Here is an 18,085-nt window from a genome sequence, read left to right as displayed (position 1 = left end):
CTCCCTCGGCCTGTGTGTCTGCCTCCCTCTGTGTGTCTGTAATGAATAAATAAATAAAATCTTTAAAAAAAACTGTAGTGGCCATTCTAATTCTTCATTTCTACCACAGAAGCTGAGATAATGAGCAGTTCTGACTTGTTTCTAATCATAAAACAGATGAGTCAGAAGCTTTCAGAATACATAATATTTACAATGCCCTGTCAAGACCAAATTGAGGGACATTTTACAAAAATAACTATCTCATGTGTGTCAAGAAGCATGACGGTTGAGATTTTACTCTACTCTCAAGCTGAAATGTTAGCTGGCTGCAATTTCATGAATCTAAGAGTTTTTTAAGATGGTCCTTCTGAAGCAATATTTTAAAGACTTTGTGTGGCTGAGATAATAAGTATTGTGCCCTTATTTTACAAAACAATTTGGGGTGCTATAAAATTACAGATTCAAATCTTTTCCTTTTCCTTCCATGTTTTAAAATATTACTTATTTTCTTAGATCCAGTTTTGTCCGTCTGATTTTCTTTCTTTTTTTTTTTTTTTTACCTTTGTCGGGGGTCATTTTTTTTTTTTATCTCTGAAGCATTTAAATGATTGTCAGAGAATATATTCTTCAATTTTCTTTTAATGTGTTCTCAGGCAGATTTTTTTTTTTCAGTTCTCTTTTTATTTATTTATTTATTTATTTATTTATTTATTTATTTAAATTTATTTTTTATTGGAGTTCAATTTTCCAACATAGCATAACACCCAGTGCTCATCCCATCTCAATTCTCTTTAGTATTCTATAGGCTATTTAAATCAGGTAACTTTCACCTTTTTGAAACAGTGGTTTTCAAAAATGGTCTCCGGAAGGATTCAACTTTGCTAGAAAGGCAAATTCTTGTGCCCAACACCAGACCTACCAAATCAGAAGCTGGTGGTTGCTGTGGCAGGTAATTCTGACACCTTGTCAATACGTAACCCACTATTTGAAAAGACAAGAAGTCTGTCATCCTGTTTTCTTCAAATATTTCCTTTCTTCCTTTTTCCCCCCAGCCTTACTGAGAGATAAATGACAAAGTTGTGTATATTTAAGGTGTAGAACGTGATGATCTGAGATTTATGTGTATGTTTTATACACATATTGTGAAACGATTACCACAAGCCAACCAGTTAACGCAGCCCTAAGAGAGAAGGACATGCCTCCATTTGCAACAGCATGGATGGATCTGGAGGCCACTGTGTTAAGTGAATAAATCAGTCACAGAAAGACAAATGCTATGTGATCTCCCTCACACATGGAATCTAAAAAAGTGGAAGTCCCAGGAGGAAAGAGTAGAGTGGTGGCTATCAGGAGCTGGGGGGGCGGGGGGGAAGGGGGGCGCGCAGAGAGAGACTCAGAGATGTTGGCAAAGGGCTCAGGCCTCCAGCTGTAACATGCACACATCCCAGACCTAGTGTGCAGCAAGGGGACTCCAGCTCACGGGAATGTACTGCGTGTGAGAGGAGAGCTTAGCTGTCCTTCTTTCCTGTAGCTTTTCCTTTTTTACCAGACTCCTGTTCCCAGATGTTGACATTCCTAGGAATGTTTCCCTTTCTGCTACTTTATCCAAGGCTCCCTCAATGGCGTGCTTCTTGTCATCACTCTACAGCTTTATCGATCTTGCTTTTCTCCCCAGGGCTTGCTTCTTTTATTCCAACTCCCATACATTGTGCTTAATAGTTCTGTTTCAAATTTGATAAGTTCTTATTTCTTTTTCAGACTAAAACTACCCATCTTTGTCTTTGTAAGGGTTTTTTATCATAAATTCCTCATCTTTTACAACCTTTCAGGCTTCTAGGTGTAGGTTGGGTCACCTGTTGTCACCTTTGTCGTGGTTGTAATCTCCAGATTTTAGCCATGGGCCTGTGAGCCCATTTTCTCTGGGGGTCTCACCATCATGGATGGTAAAATATTTGAGGGAGAAGCAAAGGCAGGCCCCAATCTGTGTGCCTCCAGGTGAGGTCCATTGGAATGGAGAGAATGCGGCCAGAGCAGTATGTGCCAAAGAACACAGAACCACTACTGATAACTTATCTCTGTTATGGTGTACCCGTCTAGCTAGTGTTTTATTTTTAAACTTTTAAGGGGATGCAGAATTGAAAGGCAAATATTTTTAGTTTATGTTCCTTCAGGTGTTTGCCTCTGGAAGGAGGCGTTCTTCAGGAGTGCATGTCTAAAGGCAGCTGGTCAACCTGTTTTCATCAACATTTTCCCCTAGGATGACTCCTTCTTTCCAATTTTGGTAATACCTGGACAGTAATAATCCTTTCAATGCAAGACTCAGGGCAAGTAAGAGCAGATTCTTTTTTCTCTTGCAATTTGTATGCTATGTGCAACCAACAGATCTAACACCTTGTTCCCTGCAACCCATACACACAACAGTTTATGCCAGGCCTTGTTGTCCCTCAGAATATGTTTTTCACTCTGTGTGTATGTGTGTGTGTGTATTGCCCATACCATGTTTTCCTTTAGCTTTGTAGCTTCTTCAAGCTTGATGTGAAGAAAAGAACCAGTCTAACAGCCTGTGCTAATTCCCCATTTTGTCCTAGTGTTATCTTCTTGAAATATGGATTCAATTATTTTACTTTCCTTTCTAAAAAACACTCAAATACCACCCTTCTTCAGTGAATCCAAACTCCTCAGCATGGAATATAGGGATTGTCATAGCCTGGGCCCAACCAACTCTTAAGCTTCAAATCCTGGTACCCTCCTCATTTGCCATGTAACCTGGTTAACCTACACTTTCCTGCATTCCCTGATATGCCAATCTGTTGTATCTTCATGCCTTTTCAAGTGTTGTTTGTTTTTTATAACATTCCCTTCTCTCTCACTCTCTCTTTGGTAAAGTCAAAATTTTCACTCAAAGAAATATCACCTTTTGGGGTGGTGAGGGGCATCCCCAAAATGTGCCTATCTGGTGTGTGGATTATTTTGAGCTGAAGATCATCAAAGCCCAAAAACTCGGAAGAGCTTTTACCTCCTCCTTAACTGCCTCTAGGAATTTAGACAGGGAGCCTGGTTCCAGAAAAGTGATATCACCAGAAATGTCTACAAAGAGTGTGAACTAGGTGTGGTAATCTGGGGGCAGTGGGGGCAGGGGGTGGAGTTCAAATTCCTCTCTCTGACCCACTATCTCTGCAAGTCATGAGAAACATCTGTTTACCAAACATCTACTCTTCCTTTTTCTGTGAATTGTCTTCCTTCCCTTTGAAGCCACAGACCCCTACCTCCCTGCCCTTATATGCTCAGAATGGCATATAAGCCTCAACTGCCTGACTTTCCCATGGGTCTATTTTTATGATGCTCCCATATGTATCAAATTAAATTGGTTTTTCTCCTGTTAATCTGTCTTATGTCAATTTAATTATTAGATCAGCCAAAGAACCTGGAAAGATAGAAGAAAAATTTTTCTACCTCTACAGTATAATTATCCTTTTCTTTCTTTATGTGGTCAGGATGTGGAAAGAATACAATATCTAACTTTCTTGTTTAGTTTTGTAGATATTATTAAAACTGAACTATACACTTAGCCTTGTTAATGCTTAAGCACTAAGTAGATTCAGTTCCTAATTATTAAGTACTAGTCTGTAATCTTGTATTTGTTGCTCTAGCTTGAACCCAGACCAACATATTCAACATGTTTTTGTTTTTGTTTTTTTAAGATTTTATTTATTTATTCATGAGAGACACAGAGAGAGAGAGGCAGAAACACAGGCAGAGAGAGAAGCAGGCTCCATGCAGGGGCCTTGATGCAGGACTTGATCCTGGGACTCCACGCTGGGCCAAAGGGAGGAGCTAAACCACTGAGCCACCCAGGGATCCCTCAACATGTTTCTTGAAGTGGACAGACAAAACTAGGCAAATGTTGGATGACTCAATATAACTCATTTAAGTAAAAAGAACCATTAAAAATTTTTTTTGAAGTAGGCCTCTTGAGTGTCAAGTTTTCTTCATCACTTATATCAGTTATAATTCCAAATAAATCCACTCTGCTATGAACCTCTGCTAAGGCTAGATTTAGCCACTGTCATCTCTTAAACTGCGCTACATAAAATAGCTGCTAAATGATATGCTCGCTAAGAGTCTGCTTCTTTACAATTCATCTTTCAAATGGCAGATGACGTGAGCTCTCCAAAAGAAAATTTTCTATTTTTCTGTGGCCTCCAATATGTCAAGAATAGAATTTTTGAGGACCCTGAATGACTTGAATCTGGACAGACTGGTTTACTATCAGTTTCTCAAAACTCTAAGCAATTTTCTGCTTTAAGGCATTTGCACTTCCTGTTCCTTCTATCTGGAATGTTCCGATGCCCAGCTTCTCATCATAGGTCAAGTTCCAGCTCACTTGTTTGCTTTTCCAAGAGTATCCTCTGGAAACAATATTGTATCTGGAGTTTGTCCTTCGGGACACTTTGTACTAATTTCACAGCCCACTGAGTTCATTGCATTGTGTTGCATTGCATCCATGTTATGTGACGGCCATCCTGCTTCCTTGTGAATGTGTTTAGGCTTGTCTTTGAAGTCTGGAATAGATAATTCATGAAAGCAGGGAAGAGCTCCTCTGACTTCTTTATAATTCTAAACCCAGTGACAGCCACAGTAAACAGCACATGTATATAGTCCTAAAGTCTAATCAACCTGTCTCTTGCTGAATAAATATGTGATACTTAGTTGTTCAGAACTTTTACAAAACTAACTTCCCACCACCCTTTCAATATATTTGTTGAAGACCCAGTTTTACCTTTTATGTTGTCTACTTTTTTCTGAAACAGAAAAAAAAAACCCCAATATTTTGGGTCTTTATCAAGCTGAGTAGTGCAGAGCTAATAATGAAATATTATGACCATCCTAGGTAGTGATTTGTCAACAGGTACTTCACACATTCTCTGATATGTGGAAAATGTTATGCAAATAAACATGAACAGCATTATAAACTATTAAATTATACTTTTTCAGCATAGTATAGAATTCTTGACCGATGATCATTTCAAATTGTATTTGTTCAGAACAACAACTGTGGGCTTTTAGAAACCTTTGTGTCCTCTCACAGAGTTCTCTTTTGATTAACAACTTTCTTGTTTACTGTTGCTTGTCACACTCTCTAGCCCTTTATTTGCTATTACTTCATTTGCTATCCAGTGATGCAACTCTGTCTGGAGTATGTCACAGGCAAAACAGAAACATGTCCATAGCACTCGGCTTTCTTCCTTGGATTATGTAAGACCAAAACCCACCAGGCGCACTGCCAGCTTTTGCACGTAGGTTGAAATGCTGTAGAAACCCATGGCTGACAATTTTTATTGTTTCTTCCAAGTTTTATGTCTTTCTAGGCAAGAACTGAGAAACCAGAGAAATGCAGGACATTGGGAAGAGGCCCCGTTTTCATGTGGTTGTTGTGGCGCAGTGAGGCCCAGGTGGGTCTGTGATAGAGAAAGGTGTCTTGCCTTAGGAATTCAATAGCATGTTTAACATTTATAACTTGGGAGTTACTTTTTCTTTAACACACAAAATTCTTTATTGATGCACTTTGGACATAGAGAAGGCTGTTCATTTATCTTCAATAAGTCTGTGATTTATTGAGAGGAATAAAATACTTATTAATCATTTGAGTTCAGGATATGAAATAATTTTTCAAGTTGTCCAGATGAGCCTGTCCAGTAAAATTCTATCATCAATTGTAGGAGTTGGTAGAAACTTGGCCTTGAATGTCAATCTGTCTTCAGACACAGTTTTAATTTCAGCTTCTCCCAGTGCATCGGTGACTTGACAGTGAGTTATGAATTCTCACTCTCTCAGCTGGACAAGTTGCTCGCGGATTTTCTGATAACATGACTGTATTCTGGAGGAATATTCTTAGATAGATGTGGCTTTTTAAATGAAAATAAAAATCTCTCTTCTTCTGTACTACATGAAGATTGTGAGTGTAGAATGAGTTGTGAGACATATAAAATGGTAACTGTATTCACCGTGCAATTCCATCTTTTGAAAATCCTGCACTGTATACTGAAAATCAATTTTCATCAGTGAAGAAGAAAATTTGGGTAATGAAGTAATATCATTCTACTAACAATTCCCATGGGCCAGAGGCAAACTCCATTGTCATTATACTTCCCAAAGTGACAGTTTAAATGGCAAGAATACATTTAAATACACAAGTTGACATACACAGAATAGAAAATCAATTAATTGTACTGTCCAACACTGATGAGAACACAGGAAAATAAAATAAAATGGCAGGATTTATTTCAAAGGATGAATTTAAGGTAAATATCCTTTAACACTACACATTCTAATAGAAATCAATGACAGAAAGGATTAAAAAAACACACAGATCAATTGATCGTGAATGAAGTGAGGAAAACTTATGAGGCTCTGGCAGAAGATGCCTCAGGTAACTTTTAAGGCAACAGAATTTGAAGTCCTCAGTGTGTCTGTATACCCTGCCTAGGTTTATATACTCCCATAACAGGCATTTAGTGTTGTTTTAGGGATAAAGTTAGGCTATGTAGGTGCAGAATGTGGTGCAGCATCTCCTGCATGGCAGGTGCTCAAGGTAAGTGAGCTATTACAGTTACTAGTAATTATGAGTTATTATGTATGCCTTTTAATACTGAGCTATTCAAGTAACTACGTATGAACTTATGCTTTCTGAATGTAATTTCTGTCTCCAAATCAGTGGGTCTCAGTGGAGGTTTTTTTTTTTTTTTTTTTTTTTTTTTGGCTCCACATATCATTTTTGACAGTATCTGGAGACATTTTTGGTTCTTGTAATGGGCAGGGGTCTGTTACAGACATTTGATGGCAGGGGTCCAGCATGCTGCTAAATGCCCTACAGTGCATAGGACCATGCCGACCACAAAGAATCTTCCAGCCCAAAGTGTCAGTAGTGCGAGGTTGGAGAATCTTGCTCTAATCCTGTGTGATTTCTGTAGATGTTATGAGAACTAAGAAAGCAATCATCATGAAAACCATCACACACCACTTCAGTTCTTGTCTGACCCTCATCAGTGCTCCAGGCAGACTGGTGAGAGGGTGTAGTAAGCGAGTGCTGAGAGAGAGAAGCAACTGAAGAGAAGCTAATGAATAAACAAGTTGACTTTTCAAGAAAATTTGTTTAGTATCTCTTCTTCCAAATTCCCATGGTGAGGGAATGTGCTGAAAGTGAACTAAAACCATCGAAAAGCAAAAATCCAACCATAATAATAAGGCTCCACACAAATATGATATCCCAGTACTGGCCAGGAGGGTCTACAAGAATATAAAACACACAGAAATGTACACACATAATTGGAAAATACACAAATAGAAATACAAACGAGACCACAAAGGTAATTATGTTCTAACACCTGCTGCTGACCTGTACTGTCCATTCAGGCTGCTATCACAAAACATCACAGACCAGGTGACTAAACAATATGTGTTTACTCCTCACAGTTCTGGAAGCTGGAAATCCCAAGATCAAAGTGCCAGCAGGTTCCATATTCGTTAAGAACCCACTTCCTGGTCTGCAGAAGACACTTCTTGCTGTGTCCTCACACAGTAGAGATAGATCATCTCTCTCACGTTCATTCTTACAAGAGTACAAGGGTCCCACCCTCATGATCTCATCACCCCCTAAAGGCCCTACTTCCTATGGGGCTAAGGCTTCAACATATGAATTGAGGGGGACACACTCACTTTATATCATACACCATAATCAATGCCATAATAAAGAGAAAGTGGAAATTATACCAGAATCCCTCTTTTTTTTTTTTTTTTTAAGAATTTATCTATTTATTCATGAGAGACACACAAAGAGAGGCAGAGACAGAAGCAGAGGCCTGATGTGGGACTCGATCCCAGGACCCTGAAATCACACCCTGAGACAAAGGCAGATGCTCAACTACTGAGTGACCCAGGCTAGAATCCCTCTTTATATTCTTGTTTATATAATTATTTGTTACCATATTGTAAATTTGTTCACTGAGTACTGAATAATTCTCAGACTTCCTGCCTGAGTAAACAAACTCACACAAAAATTGCTAGATATCCTTCTCTGCTATGTGGGTACCTGGCAATTATGGCTTTGCCCCCCGGCACTAGTAAAAACATGCTGGAAAAGACACTCTTTAGAGAATGTTAAGTTTGCAAGGTCTGTGTCAAGGTCTTTCCAGGATGTGTATACAGAGAGCCCTCTTGGCTGGATCACTCACACTCATTTATAAAGCTAAGTATTATTAGCTGCAAATGAAAAATATCTTTAATGAATGCTGATCATGAAGTAGGAGATAAGAACCAAGAGGAAAACTTAAATGAGAAACAACTTTGAAAAATTTATAAAATGTTATGCACCTTGCCATCGTGTAGGCCAACGTCATCATCTTATAGATAAGTGAGGCTCAGAAAATTAAACCCATCCAAGTTGACACAGCTAATAAGGGGTGGATTTCAGTTTAGATTTGCCCAGTCAAAGCCATATTCTTTATTCCTGGGCCATGCTTCTTTCTCCAAGCACACAAAGATACTTCCTGGAATACAACCTAGGTCAGAGGCTAGAGGGAAGGGAATCAGAGGTATTCTTCTGAAGGCATCTCTATTGTAAAGAGCAAAGTGTGGTCATCTCAAAGGGTCGTAGTCATAGAACAACAGGGATCAAAACTGGAACAGACGTAGTGCTGAGAGCAGTCCCTAAGGTGCAGAGACCATTGATGATGGTCTCCGTCAGAGAGCAGGTGGGGGAACAAATACAACATCATGTACGATAGGAGAACTTGCGTGGGTTTTATGGATTTGGAGTTTTTGCCCAATTCCACCATGACTCGACATAATAAAATATTGCATAGACCATTAACATGCTCGGATGAAATAGTAAATTCAGGACATCTTAAAAATTTAAACATTGGAGGTGGACTTTAAAGATTCTTTTAAGTTTTGGACATACCCATATCTATGTTTTTAGTCTTGCCTTTTTTCCATGAAGTGATTTGTGGTGGAATAAGCACCCACACAGTAGGGTGTCTTTTCAACAATGCTCTGGTGGATTAGCACACAGACCTGCGTGGTGTCGTCAGAGCTGATAAGATGCTCTGAAGACACAGCGGTGATTAAAGAAATGCTGACGGTGACAGAAACAAGAGTTGGCTAGAAGCTCTCCAATTTTTCTCTTCTTTGTAGGGAGGTCAAAAAGTCTATCATGCATGATTAAAATTTTAATTAAATACGTTTAAATTCTGGTTTAAAATGTAGTTTCACTATCTATCGAACACTTTGAATTCTCCAAGAAGATAATAAATCTCAGTTGCCATAGGAATTTCACTCCTTGAAATGTGATTAAAAGTGGGTTTTTGTTATCTAGCAGAACTCATTATAGGGATTGGCTGTCAATAATGGTAGGGAGATTTCCTGTTAAGAAGGAAGGAAATTAGTATTTGTTAAGTCACTACAAATGCCAACCACTGTTACTTGTTTTTCAGGCATGATCTCGTGTACTTTTTTTTTTTTTCAGTTAGTGAACATATAGTACAATATTGGTTTCTTGAGTAGAATTCAGTGATTCTTCACTTACATATGCAGGGCTCATCAAAGTGCCCTTCTAAATGCACATCCCTCATCTAGCCTATCCCCCACCCTGCTCCCTCCACCAACCCTCAGTTTGTTCTATACCCTTAAGAGTCCCTTCTGGCTTGTTTCCCTCTCTCCTTTCTCCTTTTCTCTATATTCATCTATTTTGTTTCTTAAATTCCATGTAAGAGTGAGATCATATGGTATTTGTTTTTCTCTGATTGACTTATTTTACTTAGCATAATACACTCTAGCTCCATTCACATCGTTGCAAATGGCAACACTTCACTCTTTTTGATGGCTAAGTAATACTCGATTGGGCATACATACCACATCTTTACTCATTCATCAGTCAATGGACGTTTGGGCTCTCTCCATAGTTTGGCTATCGTTGATAATGCTGTTATAAATATTGGAGTGCATGTGCCCCTTCGAATCAATATTGTTGTATCCTTTGGATAAATACCTATTAGTTCAATTGCTGGGTCATAAGGTAGTTCTATTTTTACTTTTGAGGAACCTCCATACTGTTCTGCAGAGTGGCTGCACCAGTTTGTATTCCCGCCAACAGTGCACAAAGGTTTCATTTACCTTTTTTTTTTTTTTTGCCAAAATTGCAGGTGATCATTAGCACCTCCACTTTATATATGAAGAAATCGAAACACGGGGATAAAATAAATTATTTTCTAAGTGATCACAAAGCTAAGAAAGTGGAAAGAACCAAGTCTGTGGCTACAAAGGCTTTGAAGTTTACACCACAACTCAGTTGCTCTCCAGTAAGACTGATAGGAATGGATGACTTATTTTCTAAAATGGAACTATCAAAATCTAAACATACTACATAAGGTTGGAAGGATTCCATGGAGTTATACAATCTTTAGGAAAAATTAAAATTTATTTTCAAAGTATTAAACAACTTTGCTTCAGAGGCTATATAATTTTGTTTTAGACTTACCGGAAAAGATGACATTGTGGGTTGACCATGTCTGTGCACAAGTGATTTGGCCTCAGTTGAAGGGAGTTTCAAGAGAAAGGAATCCTGGAAATGCAGTGTCTGTCTCTTCGGTCTAGTGGTATTGTAGTTTCTTTGCCTTACAGCTTCATACTGTGACATCATCCTAATCAGAAATGGAAGAGTGTCCTGCCAAATTTAGAACGTACTTGAACTTTGTGATTTCATACATTAGAAATAAATGCCAATCTTTAGAAGTCAGTTTGTAAACTATAAAATAAAAGAACATGACTTCCTTTTTCCAAGAAAAGTGCCTCCCAGCAGCTTCTTGGACATCACATTTCCTCCATAAAACTAGACTTGGATGAGCTAAGTGTGAGTCAATTAGAAACATATGTACCAAATTGTCCCTGGATCTAACGGCTACAAAGGAAATACTCAAGTGCTTTCCTGATAAATATAGAATCTGGAGATTTAGGTACACATCAAACAGAATAAAAATGAATAACTGAACACCTAATGGGGGAGAAGTTACGTTTGTTCACCAATTCTAATGCTTGGTCCTCACATATTTTTCTTAAAAACAAGTCTAAATATAACTTAAAATAAAACATTCCCTTGTGACAGCAAAGCCACCCCAGAATGAGAAAGAAAAACAAAACAAAACAATGTGAACATGGGGGACAAAATCATACTTTTCATGTAGGCACTTCTATTTAGGCTTATCCAAAAGGTGAGGTGTGCTGGATTAGTTTTTATATTAATATTAAAAGTGACGATCAAGATTTTATGTGTCTTTGAGAAACTGAAAAAAAATCGATTTACCCTTGATGAATAGTTATGATATAGCACTTTAGAAATATAATAAGCATCTTATAATGCTGTTGCATTTCAGTATCAACACTTTATCAACCCATCAACAAATCTCCAAAGGAATTTGCCTTCTTGATTTATTTCCATGTTATTGGGAACTCATATTAATTGTTTTCATTTGTATTTGAGACCTGGCATAATTCCAAAACCTTTATCCTGGATTATTTTCAGAGTATTTGGAGGGACAACAGCTATAATTGTATTGCTTTTATTTTTATGTATAACTTTATCCATAACCAATAGATCTGAAGAAAATCTTATGCCTCAGTTCTCACTCATATGAGTCAGTACCTTCAAATGTGTGTGTGATAGCATCTTTGATGGACCCTGGGTGTGTTCACCTCGGAAGGCATCATCTCAGAAGGATGCAACCAGCCTGGTGTGTTTTGAGAAGTTTGGGTAAAAAGCAGCGAAATCTTGAGTATGTGAAGGATTAGAAACCTATCTCAGCTCTTATAAAAGCACAAATTTCCCTTTTATTTTTTAAGTCCCCAAATGATAAAGGAAAGGATGGTTCTTGAACTGAATATAAAGGCATTCACAGATTGTTTTTCTAGCTAGTGCTGTTTTCTTCTCAAGTCAGGCACTGATATTTTCTTTTGCTTTCAACGGGACCTTTCTTGAAGTGGGGGGGAGGGGATTTCGAGAGCTGGGACTTCCGCACGTTTCTGTGCACCTTGGCTTTATTGAGATGGGATTGAATTACCATGACATTTCAGGAAGAAAAAGCAAGCTGTTCTGAATTGTGTGTCTCACTCGTAATCTATTTCTGAACCATGTACTATGACAATATTCCTGTTCACACAGAACCAGTGATTTACCCTCTGGTGGGTTCTACCCTTACAGCTGCTTGGCAATAAATACAGTCAGAACAGAGAGAGTATAATTAAAAATTAACAGCACCCAATTGGCTCCACACTGCTTTCATTTTGGCATGCTTGTCTGATGAGGTACTCTTCAGATCTTTTTAATTGCGATATAAAATAAGGTCTCTGGTGATCAAAAGCCCTAAGTAAGAGAGGGGAGGGGTGTCGTCCACCTTGATTGTCCTCAAACATTCCTTCCTGGGTTTCTGCTCCTCAAACTTATTATAGCTTCATGACTCCTGGAGGAGACTGGACTCATAAAAATCATGACCAGATCAAGAATCCAGCTCTGATTCTTTTACTAATCTTTAACGTACTCTGGAAGATTTTGAACAAGAGTAGTTGGCTTTCAGAGATGTTCTCTAACCATTAAATGAAAGGGAGAGGAAAGCATAGAAAATAGAGAAGGAATTGTGTTACTCATATAAATTTCTAAAATAATGGCCATAAATGTATTCTGTTTCACTCACTTAGGTTGATAAGTTTTAAAGATGAGACCAATTCTGAGCACCCATCTCTTATACCGTTCCATGAAGGACCAGCCATCTGCTCTATGGCAAGTCCATCACAAGTCGATTCATGATGAAGTGGGAAACTTTATTTTACAATATTTATAGGAATTTTCCTTTATTTCCCACACTTCTAGAATCACCATTCATAGACTTTCAGAATGTCTTGTTAATCACTACTTGTTCATAAGAGAAAAGAGGCAGGGTGCTCACATCCATGGCATTGGCTGGTTTTACCTGGTGCCTCATCATCCCAGAACAGCTATGGAATGATAGAGCACATCCAGAAGGCTCAGAGCTAAGAGACAACTCCTCTGAGTTTGGGTTTCAGTCCCACAGAATTCTATTTGACTCCCAAGATCAAAACCAGTGTATCCTGCTGTTGATACCACGTTAAGAAATGGAGCAGACACCTGGGAAGATTTTGACTTCCCAGACCCATAGTCTTGAGCCTATAGGCTTTGAAGGTTAATATTGACCAAGAGAACCATGTGTCACCAGAGAATGCAGTCAGTCTATCAGAGTGTAAACCTGGACCGCCCACATGGCAATGCTGGGTTTTTCATCCTGCTGAAAAACAGATGGGCAGTGGATTTGTACACAGTGCTTTTTGTCAGTGTAAATATATACATATATACATAAACATAAAGACATGCAAATTGTATATGGCTATTAAATATGCCTTGAAAGAAAAAGTGAAATGCATCCACATTAAATCATTTGACTAAATAAATTTTAAGAACACAATTGACCCTTGAACAACATGGGTTTGAACTGCAAGGGTCCACTTCATATGCAGATTTTTTTCAATAGACACAGTACAATACTGTAAATGCATTTTCTCTTAGGAATTTCTTAATAACATTTTCTTTTTCTCTAGGTCCCCTTATTATAAGAATATAGTTTATAATTCATATAATAGGCAAAAATTGTGTTAATTTCCTTTGTTATCACTAAGGCTTCCAATCAACAATAGGTTATTAGAAGTTAAGTTTCCACAGAGTCAAAAGGTATATGTGGTTTTTTGACTATGCAAGGGAAGTGGTCACCCCCAATCCCTGCATTGTTGAAAAGTCAACTGTAAAAAACCCAACCCTTAGCTGCATATGATCTGTGTCCCCGATAGGTCTACTATTTATTAGTAGTCTGGTTCTGGACAACTCAATCACTTTTGACCTGATTTCTTTAACTGCAAAATGGGACAATGGTAGTAGATATCTCTTAGAACTATTAAAAAGACTAAATGACAGAATTTATATAAAGTCATAATTCATGTGAAGTGCTTAGTACCCCTTTCTGAGGAAGTAATCAATAAAAATGGTCTGTTATGCTCATGTATTTATAAAGATATATTTATGTACATGTATGCAAACATATCAGACAGATGATAGATATAGATAAAGTGACCATTTATCATGTAATTCTTTTAATATTTTATTTCTAGGAAAATCATAGTGGAGTTATAAACCTTCCTTAATACATATCAACTTAAAAATTATAGTTTAAAAATGACAAGTGTGAAAGTAACAAATTGTTTTATCAAATATGTAATTCATTCTCTGAACAATATTAAGAGGAACAACCAAATATATTTGTGTTATGAAATTGAAACTTTAAACCTTTGTTATATGCTTAACTGTTTTACTCTCCCCATATTATCCCCAGAATGGTTTTTCGTTGTGCTCTCTTGTTAAGTATTAGCAACAATGTTAAAATTACCATTACCATGGTTCCTAAGATTATACATTTTTGTCAGCCTTTAGCTTTCTGCTACATTTTATCACAGTTTTATAATTTATAGGGCAGAATTTGCTAGGAACATACATACCTAGGGCCATTTTTCTTAATGCTTATATGGCTTTTTAAAAAGTTTAGGTTCAAATTGGTACAGATTTTGAGTAAATCACTCCCCTTGAATGTCATTACTGGGATGACAACTCTTGTCGGCCCAACCTTCTAACCCACAGACTGCCTTGATGTGGGAATTGTAAGGCTATAATTAATCCTGAAGCAAACTGAAATACCCGTGATCATTTCATGGAATGTTTTTTAGCTGTGTAATTCCTCCCACACTGGTGCTCAATCTGTGCGTTTTCCAAATATGGTTGCCAAAGAGAAACACTGATGGAAATAAGCTTGAAATAGACACGGGAACGGGAAAAGTAAGTGGATTTAAAAGTTTAATGAGAACCAAAATAAGTTTAACGGGGTTAGGAGTTTTTTTTGCCAATTCTTGGTTAATTGCAGTTAATCAAGCTGGCTGTTATTAAGACTGAGAAGGGGGAGTTTCCTCTCTTAGAGATCCTTTAGGCCATACAAAGACTGACTGAATTTCTTTTTTAACAGCCATAAACTATTAAAACTAAAAGAAAGGGTTCATATTAAGTAGTCTGATTGGATAGATACAAACACCAAAAGATGTGAGTGGTTTACCTAACTGACATCCCCTGCACGTTATCAGTAGAACCAGAACTAAATTCACTTTGAGTTTTCCATATGCGGTCCACATGACACACTATATACCAGACATATATCTACCGTCTGTCCTGTTTTAGCCATAGTTTGATATGTATAAAGCTGATTTCAAAGCACATAATTAAATTAACTTCAGAAAGTGGAGGTGGGGAGAGAAAGCCTTATCCATAGTGGAATGCCCACTAATAAAAGCAGATGGAATGATGGAGACCATAAGAATTGCCACTTAGCAAACACAGTAGTAATAAATGATCCAGGCAAGAGTGATCAATGAATGCTAAATCCATTTGGTAAAATTCTTTGAAGACAGGATATTCAAAGAACTTGAAGATATCTCTGCAGAGATTGCTTATTCACAACACCAGGAAAAGGTCACCGCACTGGAGAAAACTGGCTGGTACCACCACAGTCCTGAGCCTCACGCTGACATTCCATGCACAAAGGAGCTGGGGAGATGTCTCCAGTATGATGAGCTGAGCACACACACCTCAGAGAGCATTGCTGCCAACAAACAAACGGCTCCTGAGTCCACTCAGAAGGAAGCGATCAGAAATCCATTACTCAGGGGACAGTTTGAAAATATGCTTCAAAAGACGTAAATGTCATAAAGGGCAGAGATTGAGGAGTTGTTCCAGAAGAAGACTAGAAAGGCATGGCGGCTAGACAAAACCAGCAATACCAGACTGCTTGTCAACTTGAACAAAATGTAGGGAAAAGACTTCACTAGAACGATGGCTGAGGCATGAATGTAGTCCCGCCTTATGTACTAGTACTGCGTCACGATCAATTTTCTGAATTTGTTAAAGCACTATAGATGAGTAAGGTGATGCCTTGTTCTTGAAAGTAGGGGAAGAAGTCTTCTGGGGTTGAAGGCGATGCCTACAACTCATGCTTTGGTGGTAGAATGATACTATGGGGTCAACTTGGCTGGGCCTCAATACCCAGCTATCTGGTCAAACATTATTCTGGATGTTTCTGTGAAGGTGCTGTTTTATGAGATTTTCATTTAAAGTGGTGGACTTTGAGTAAAGCAACATTGGCTTTTCTTGGTTCTCTAGCAGACTGCCTTAGGACTCGAATTCTAGCTTTTTCCTGAGTCTCCAGCCTGCTCCCCCAGCAGATTTTGGACACACCAAACTCTACAGTCGTGTAAGCCTTACATTCCTTAAAATAAATACCTTTTACGAATATGCACATCCCATTGGTTCTGCTTCTCTGAAGAGCTCTGATGAACATGGCTATCTAAATCACGGAGGCAGTGCCAAATTGATGTATCATGATTAAATTTAAAAATACCAGAAAACTACCAAAAGAGAGAAGACCAAGATAATGGAGAAATGACAAAAAAGGAAGTAAAGTTCAAGTATTTTTATAATACCATTTGACTGCTTTCAATCTTGCCAATATGCTGTTCAAATTAGCCTTATCCCCCCAAGATGATCTGGCTTTCAATTCATGTAAAAACACACGTCCTGAAGTGCCTGGCTGGCTCAGTTGGTTGAGCCAACTCTTGATTTCGGCTCAGGTCATGATCTCAGGGTCCATGGGATCCAGCTCCACTTCGAGATCTGTGCTCAGCAGGGAGTCTGTTTCTCTCCTTCTCCCTCTGCCCCTTCCCCCACCTCTGCTCCTGTTCTTTTTCTCTCTTTCTCTCAGATAAATATCTTTAAAAAAAATAAAAATATAAAATATAAAAGGTTCAGTTCTAGCTACAGTGCCAGAGCATCATTAGCTGCATCGGCTACTGTGATTCTATCCTAAGTGAAGTGAGAAGCCATGAAAAGGTTTGGGACAGGCCAGTGAAATGGCAACCTGTTTCAAAACGATGAGAGAACTTCAACGAAAGGGTTAAAAGGGGGATATTCAGGGCTTGAAATGAAATCAGCTCTGGAAGAAAGGCTGCAGAAGGGGTGAGGATCTCGAGTCCCTGCGTGTCTGAAGAGGACTTGATTCTCTCCTTACTTGACAGATCTGATGAACATAAAACTTCCAGGAGGAAAATAATTTCCTCTCCCAACTTGAAGGGCATATTCCAGTGTGTTCCAGGCCACCAGTGTTTTTGAAGCAGGAGAAGAATCAGTTTTAACCCCCCCCCCATTGTACATGGACTTTGAATGATATGAATTTGTTTTGAATTCTATGTCTCTGTAGGAAAACGTATTTTCCTTTCTATCATCTATGAGAGTCCTTTCACCCCTAGTGTTTTCGATCTCACAAAAATATGTCTTTGTTTAGATTACTGCATTCATTTCTCTAGGTACTGCTTCCAGTTTTAACTGGTCAGTTTGTAATTTTTCCATTCAGCAATTTTTTCTGTGTATTTTAACACATTTGTCTCCCTCACTATGCACCCCACCCCCATGCCCAAGTGTACACGCAGAGGCATATACAAGTAGGGCTTTGAACACAATTGCTTAACGCGTGCCCTGCTTCTCTTAGGCGTGCTTAAATGCTCTCTTCTTTCATTTTTATTCTAACTCCGAGATGGTCCTGATTTTGTCACCCCATCCTTGCATTGAACCATCAGTTTTCTTCTCTTTTTCTCAACTTCCATGGCATATTTCATGTGTCTCAACTTTCTCTTATTCTTGCTATCCTGTTTTTCTTTAGTGGATGCAATGTCTCCTCTTCATCTTTGGGGCCCATTGATTAATTATAGATTCTTTTACTCGTGTGGTTCTCATGTTGCCCTAATTTCCCCTTTATTCGTTTCCATCTTCACTCCCAGCCCTGAATGCTGCTGCCTGGCACTTTCATGACTGGGGCTGTGGTCTCTCCCACCATTGTTCTGTTTAGAAGCTACAGAAGCTGAGCACTGTGCTTGCCTTGGAAAGTCACATCTTTCCGTCCTT

The 18,085-nt window shown here is 38.4% G+C and overlaps 1 long non-coding RNA gene across 1 annotated transcript in view; it reads right to left on the bottom strand.

The window, feature by feature from the left end:
• The window catches only part of LOC121498150, a 55,133-nt gene extending 44,519 nt beyond the window's left edge, over positions 1-10,614 (bottom strand). The window contains exon 1 of the long non-coding RNA XR_005989622.1: positions 10,514-10,614. This is a non-coding gene — a long non-coding RNA (uncharacterized LOC121498150). The remainder of the gene's footprint in view (positions 1-10,513) is intronic.
• Positions 10,615-18,085: the final 7,471 nt, after the last annotated feature.

This window comes from Vulpes lagopus, chromosome 8 (genome assembly GCF_018345385.1).
Source record: "Vulpes lagopus strain Blue_001 chromosome 8, ASM1834538v1, whole genome shotgun sequence".
Taxonomy (NCBI): Eukaryota; Metazoa; Chordata; class Mammalia; order Carnivora; family Canidae; genus Vulpes; species Vulpes lagopus.
Note: the sequence above shows the minus strand (reverse complement) of the source record. Positions and strands in the feature narration are given on the sequence as shown.